This window comes from Coregonus clupeaformis, chromosome 34 (genome assembly GCF_020615455.1).
Source record: "Coregonus clupeaformis isolate EN_2021a chromosome 34, ASM2061545v1, whole genome shotgun sequence".
NCBI classification, from domain to species: domain Eukaryota; kingdom Metazoa; phylum Chordata; class Actinopteri; order Salmoniformes; family Salmonidae; genus Coregonus; species Coregonus clupeaformis.
In genome coordinates, this window is record NC_059225.1 from 10,871,148 (window position 1) to 10,878,647 (window position 7,500).

Consider the following 7,500-nt stretch of genomic DNA (forward strand, 5'->3'; position numbering starts at 1 on the left):
TAAGCAGTACGACCGGGCCCCTGTGTTAAACTATAAGATGTGGTTGTTTGTGGTGTTGGGGTTAGCCGTTGTCTTGTGAGTCGTGAGACACACGCCGTCCGTCTCCCCGTTCAGAGCATTCCTGACCAGGCTGCAGCAGAGCAGATGGTATTAGATGTCAACTGATTTAACTGGAGCTGCTGTTGTTTATTCTGCCAGTGGAGAAGAGTCTCCTGCAGGGGCTGGTATGTTTTGCTTCGCAGCATCGAAAATGTAAACTCGGTAATGAGCGCGTAGAGGATATCCTATCATATATACTTGAAACATTTAGGAAGCAGATTTATTTAAATGTTTTGCAATTGTGATTGATATTTTACTGGATTTAGATCGAGGTGTTTTGTTTTTAGAATGTAATTTTAAAGAAGGTTTGATAGTGTTAATTTAATTGCTGAGCTAAAAAAAAAAAAACTAGTAAAGTTGATTTGGGCATGACTTGAAAAATAAGAACTAGACAACAGTTATTGGATATATTTAGGAATATTCATGTGTGATCAAGTTAGTGTTGAAAATAACATTAATGTTTTTCATATAAGTAAATCATTTACTTAATTAATTTGCTTAATTGTTAAGAGTATATCATTAAGTCCTAAGAGTATTTCATTATTGAACATACAGTTTATACATTGTCATACATTTTCATATATATATATGTTTTCACTTATATGATTAGTATATTAATATTTATATGAATAGTATATTAATATTGTTGTAATATATATTTGTCCTACTCAAGTAGCTCCATTACTTATGTATTTATATTTTTTATGTCATCACTGAAATACAGTTATTTAAGATGGCCATATTATGACGGTTTCGTATGACATTATATTATCTAAATATTATTATTATATTATCTAAACTCCACACTAAAACAAAAGCGTTGCTTTTGAAATAAATATGATACACATTAACCAATTGCTATTTTGATATTTTGAGCAGTAGATTAATAATGTCAAGACATAACCACAGTGTATGTGGTTATTCACCTGGTCTAAATATTAACATAATAGCTGCTGTTATAAATAAGATGACTTTCTGCCTCAAAACAAGGTGTTAAAACTATTTATTCGCATGATAACAAATACTGCCAATATATCTATATTTAAATATTCACTCATTCTATTGACGCCTTAATTAAAACATTTTCACAGTTTACAATATAGATGCCTGTAAGTAATACTAAGTTAGGAGTAGAGTAAGTTTTTATATAGCGAGCCAGTGACAGGCAGTCACGCAGACATCAGACTAACCAGTCTAACAGTGAAACAGCATAACATAGAATACTGTTTTTAGAACACAAAGTCATACTCACCCCAATTATGGTGGAATCCCTGTACTTTTGCTGGTAACCCTTCCTTTAAGTTTCTTTGTAATCTTCTAACCGCCAAGCCTGTCCAGTCCAGAACGACAAGAAGAAACTTTATCAAAATTAAAGTTCTTAAAAGAGTTGGCAGAACCTGTAACGCAACAAATTACCGGCTACAAGACAACTTTTTTTCTTTTTCATTTTAAGTGTTAGAACCCATGGAGCCCCCGATACACACACTAACTGGGATCTCAGGAGTAAGAGTCAGAGTGAGAACGACAGTTGTCTGATTACTGCTTCAGGCAGCGACTAGAGAGTGTCTGAGGAAGAGGGAAAAAAAGAGCGAGAGAGAGAGAGAGGGAGGGAGGGAGGGAGGGAGGAGGGATGGGAGGGAGAAAGAGAGAAAGAGAGAGAGGGAGGGAGGGAGGGAGGGAGGGAGGGAGGGAGGGAGGGAGGGAGGGAGGGAGGGAGGGAGGGAGGGAGGGGTGGAGGGAGGGAGGGAGGGAGGGAGGGAGGGAGGGGTGGAGGGAGGGAGTGAGGGAGGGAGGGAGGGAGGGAGGGAGAAAGAGAGAGAGGAAGGCTGCTGTTTGAGCTGTTTGAAAGAGCAGAACGTTGCAGTAAGGTAGTACGTCTCACAGGAAGACAGGAGTCTGGACAGACGAGGCACGAGAGAGCCTCACACAGATGTCATTAACACCCAGTCCTTTACAGCTTTAAACAATAGACCCATAGGGCCCCCCCCCCCTCTCTCTCTCTCCAGATGCTATCAGTGATCCTAAGACAATTACTGCGTCTCAAATGGCACCCTATTCCATAGGGCTCTGCTCAAAAGTAGTGCACTATGTAGGGAATAGGGTGCCATTTGGAAGGCGGTTAATGAGCGGGAGGTCAGATCCCTCCACCTAGACCTCAGCTCTTCTCTGGATCTCCAGGCTCAGAGAGAAGCTCACTAGGTTACACCCCCAGGGCCTGGGATCTTTCTTCTCCCATTCTTTCCCCTTGTTTTGGTTAGTTTTATCCTCCTCTGTCTCTGTCTCTGTCTCTGTCTCTGTCTCTGTCTCTGTCTCTGTCTCTGTCTCTGTCTCTGTCTCTAAATTCAATTTCATATACAGTTCTTTATTTGCATATGTCTACATTGCCAAAGCAAGTGACATGGATCAAATAAAGTGAAATAAACAATAAAAAGTGAACAGTAAACATTACACTCACACAAGTTCCAAAAGAATAAAGACATTTCAAATGTCATATTATGTATATATACAGTTGAAGTCGGAAGTTTACATACACTTCGGATGGAGTCATTAAAACTTGTTTTTCAACCACTCCACAAATTTCTTGTTAACAAACTATAGTTTTGGCAAGTCGGTTAGGACATCTACTTTGTGCATGACACAAGTAATTTTTCCAACAATTGTTTACAGACAGATTATTTCACTTATAATTCACTGTATCACAATTCCAGTGGGTCAGAAGTTTACATACACTAAGTTGACAGTGCCTTTAAACAGCTTGGAAAATTCCAGAAAATGATGTCATGGCTTTAGAAGTTTCTGATAGTCTAATTGACATAATTTGAGTCAATTGGAGGTGTACCTGTGGATGTATTTCAAGGCCTACCTTCAAACGCAATGCCTCTTTGCTTGACATCAGGGGAACATCAAAAGAAATCAGCCAAAACCTCAGAAAAAAAATGGTATACCTCCACAAGTCTGGTTCATCCTTGGGAGCAATTTCCAAACGCCTGAAGGTACCACGTTCATCTGTACAAACAATAGTACGCAAGTATAAACACCATGGGACCACGCAGCCGTCATACCGCTCAGGAAGGAGACTCGTTCTTTGAACGTACTTTGGTGTGAAAAGTGCAAATCAATCCCAGAACAACATCAAAGGACCTTGTGAAGATGCTGGAGGAAACAGGTACAAAGGTATCTATATCCACAGTAAAACGAGTCCTATATCGACATAACCTGAAAGGCCGCTCAGCAAGGAAGAAGCCACTGCTCCGAAACCGCCATAAAAAAGCCAGACTACAGTTTTGCAACTGCACATGGGGACAAAGAGCGTACGTTTTGGAGAAATGTCCTCTGGTCTGATGAAACAAAAATAGAACTGTTTGGCCATTATGAAAATCGTTATGTTTGGAGGAAAAGGGGGATCGTTTGCAAGCCGAAGAACACCATCCCAACCGTGAAGCACGGGGGTGGCAGCATCATGCTGTGGGGGTGCTTTGCTGCAGGAGGGACTGGTGCACTTCACAAAATAGATGGCATCATGAGGAAGGAAAATTATGTGGATATATTGAAGCAACATCACAAGACATCAGTCAGGATGTTAAAGCTTGGTCGCAAATGGGTCTGCCAAATGGACAATGACCCCAAGCATACTTCCAAAGATGTGGCAAGATGGCTTAAGGTCAACAAAGTCAAGGTATTGGAGTAGCCATCACAAAGCCCTGACCTCAATCCTATAGAAAATGTGTGGGCAGAACTGAAAAAGCATGTGCGAGCAAGGAGGCCTACAAACCTGACTCAGTTACACCAGCTCTGTCAGGAGGAATGGGCCAAAATTCACCCAACTTATTGTGGGAAGCTTGTGGAAGGCTACCCGAAACGTTTGACCCAAGTTAAACAATTTAAAGGCAATGCTACCAAATACTAATTGAGTGTATGTAAACTTCTGACCCACTGGGAATGTGATGAAAGAAATAAAAGCTGAAATAAATAATTCTCTCTACTATTATTCTGACATTTCACATTCTTAAAATAAAGTGGTGATCCTAACTGCTGTGATGGCACACTGTGGTTTTTCACCCAGTAGATAAGGGAGTTTATCAAAATTGGGTTTGTTTTCAAATTCTTTGTGGATCTCTGTAATCTGAGGGAAATATGTGTCTCTAATATTGGCATATATTTGGCAGGAGGTTAGGAAGTGCAGCTCAGTTTCCACCTCATTTTGTGAGCAGTGTACACATAGCCTGTCTTCTCTTGAGAGCCAAGTCTGCCTACGGCGGCCTTTCTCAATAGCAAGGCTATGCTCACTGAGTCTGTACACAGTCAAAGCTTTCCTTAAGTTTGGGTCAATCACAGTGGTCAGGTATTCTGCAACTGTGTACTCTCTGTTTAGAGCCAAACAGCACTCTAGTTTGCTCTGTTTTTTGTTAATTCTTTCCAATGTGTCAAGTAATTCTCTTTTGGTTTTCTCATGATTTGGTTGGGTCTAATTGTGTTGTTGTCCTGGGGCTCTGTGGGGTCTGTTTGTGTTTGTGAACAGAGCCCCAGGACAAGCTTAGGGGACTCTTCTCCAAGTTCATCTCCCCCTCTCTCTCTCTCTCTCTCTCTCTCTCTCTCTCTCTCTCTCTCTCTCTCTCTCTCTCTCTCTCTCTCTCTCTCTCTCTCTCTCTCTCTCTCTCTCTCTCTCTCTCTCTCTCTCTCTCTCTCTCTCTCTCTCTCTCTCTCTCTCTCTCTCTCTCTCTCTCTCGGCTGTGTCTGTCTGTATGTCCCCTTCCCTCAGCAGCCTAGTGGAAGTCCTCCATCAACACATAGACACCACGGTAGGGCTGTGTGTGTGCGTGCGTGTGTGTGTATGACTGTGTGTGTGTTTGTGACTGTGTATGTGTGTGTGCTAGGTAATGACTGCCTTCTGTCTGCTCTAGGTTATGGTCGACATGGTTATACATGGTTATACATGGTTATACACGGTTATACATGGTTATACATGGTTATACATGTTCGACATGGTTATAGACGGTTATACATGGTTATACACGGTTATACACGGTCGACATGGTTATACATGTTTATACATGGTTATACACGGTTATACACAGTTATACATGGTTATACAGGGTCGACATGTTTATACATGGTTATACACAGTTATACACGGTTATACATGGTTATACATGGTTATACACGGTTATACATGGTTATACATGGTTATACATGGTCGACATGTTTATACATGGTTATACATGGTTATACATGGTTATACATGGTTATACACGGTTATTCATGGTTATACACGGTTATACATGATTATACCTAGTTATACAAGGTCGACATGGTTATACACGGTTATAAATGGTTATACATGGTTATACATGGTCGACATGGTTATACACAGTTATACATGGTTATACATGGTTATACATGGTTATACACGGTTATACATGGTTATACATGGTCGACATGGTTATACACGGTTATAAATGGTTATACATGGTTATACATGGTTATACATGGTTATACATGGTCGACATGGTTATACACGGTTATGCATGGTTATACATGGTTATACATGGTTATACATGGTTATACAGCTGAGCATTATACCATCATCCTATACAAACTGGATGCGTCCCAAATGGCACCCTATTCCCTACATAGTGCACTACTTTCACCCTATTCCCTACATAGTGCACTACTTTCACCCTATTCCCTACATAGTGCACTACTTTAGACCAGGGTCCATAGGGTGCCATTTGGGACACAAGCCCACTGTATTCATGTCGCGGCAGTGGCTCTGGCACAATTAATTATGTTGATTCTGTTGATTAAATGTAGGAAAACAGTAAGTGAAATTACTTACTGGAATACTGAGAAATGAAAACAAAGAAAAATCCAATTAGGTGAGAGAAAAATAGCATACAGACGCACAAAGTGAAACGGGAAATGTTATAGTAATGGTAACTTAGCTATCTACCTTCTAGACACTTCATGTTGGGCAGTCTACTGTTTGTGTATCCAATTGTACACATACTTATCCCATTGTGAAACACTGTTATGCCATTAGTTGGCCGATATGAGGAAAGGGAAAATACACCATTGTAGCAAACCTCTGTAGCTGACAGATATAGAACTAGACCCACGCTGCACTGCTCAGTACGATTCCTGATCTAGGCTACGTCTACTGTGGCGGTACTGATGTCCCAAACGGTACCCTATTCCCCATTTAGTGCACTACTTTTGACCAGCTTATTCCCCATATAGTGTACAACTTCCAATCAAAGCCCATAGGACCCTGGTGAAAAGTAATGCACTACATAGGGAACAGGGTGCCATTTTAGAGACGCAGCCAATATGAGCACCGTCTGTCTTTCTAAACACAGTAATGCCTACGGGTAAACTTACAGTCTCACGTTTCAACATCAGAACATGAAATATATTGAATTTTGAAGAGGTTCTTGATAACTCAATGGACGTTATAATAAATGCTTGGGGATTCTCATGTAACTATTTCTAATAGCTGAAGGGTTAGTAACATTGAGTTATTGTATTTACTCCCTCTCTCTCTCTCTCTCTCTCTCTCTCTCTCTCTCTCTCTCTCTCTCTCTCTCTCTCTCTCTCTCTCTCTCTCTCTCTCTCTCTCCCCCTCTCTCTCTCTCTCTCTCCACCTCTTCCCCTCTCTCTCCTCTCCCTCGCTCTCTCCCCCCGCCCCCCTCCCTCCTTCTCTCTCTCCCTCTGTAGCAGCTGTATAAAATTATCTTACAATGTCATTTTGCAACTGAGTTATTTTCTAATTGCACCTAACCCAGGGTTGTTCATGTCTCTCAGACTAAACTAATATGTTCTGTGTCGTGCCGGTACCCATCAAGCCTTCTGCATGGCATGGCGACGTTACACTACATTATGGCTTCCTTCCAAAATGTCACACTTTTCCCTATATAGTGCACTACTTTTTGACCAGGCTATGGGCTCTAGGGAATAGGGTGTCATTTGGGACGCATTGCATGTTTGGAATGAACCCTCGCCATCTAGCTACAGTTTTACTAGACTTGTTTTGGGGAGGTTTTATGTTTGCATGTGCCACATATATAAAGTTTAGACTATAGGAATATGTAACCTCTATGTAATGGTAAAGCTGTGCACAGAGGTTAAGGTTGATGCAGTGTAGTCTGTTAGGAGTTAAGATATTTTGTTGTTGTTTCAGATATGGTTATAAGATACTAGCAATAAATTATTTTATTCTACATTCAATTAAGAATTCTAAATGTCAGGTGCATGTAGCTACTAAACTAATTAGATCTAGAACTCAAAAGAGAACACGAAAACACGAAAATTCAAAACAATAAACCAATCCAGACCACGCCCGCATCCCAAATGGTACCCTATTCCCTCTATAGTGCACTACTTTTGACCAGAGCCATATGGTCA

At 40.8% G+C, this 7,500-nt stretch overlaps 1 protein-coding gene across 9 annotated transcripts in view; it reads right to left on the bottom strand.

Moving 5' to 3' along the window:
- The window catches only part of LOC121549745 (eyes absent homolog 1-like), a 181,423-nt gene that overhangs the window by 106,476 nt on the left and 67,447 nt on the right, over window positions 1-7,500 (bottom strand). For 8 of the 9 annotated variants that reach the window (XM_041861603.2, XM_041861604.2, XM_045210413.1 and 5 more), the window contains exon 1: window positions 1,352-1,649. The gene's annotated coding sequence lies outside the window, so the exon portion shown is untranslated. Of the gene's footprint in view, window positions 1-1,351; window positions 1,650-7,500 lie in introns of those variants that run through there. The other variant, XM_041861601.2, reaches the window with a different exon arrangement.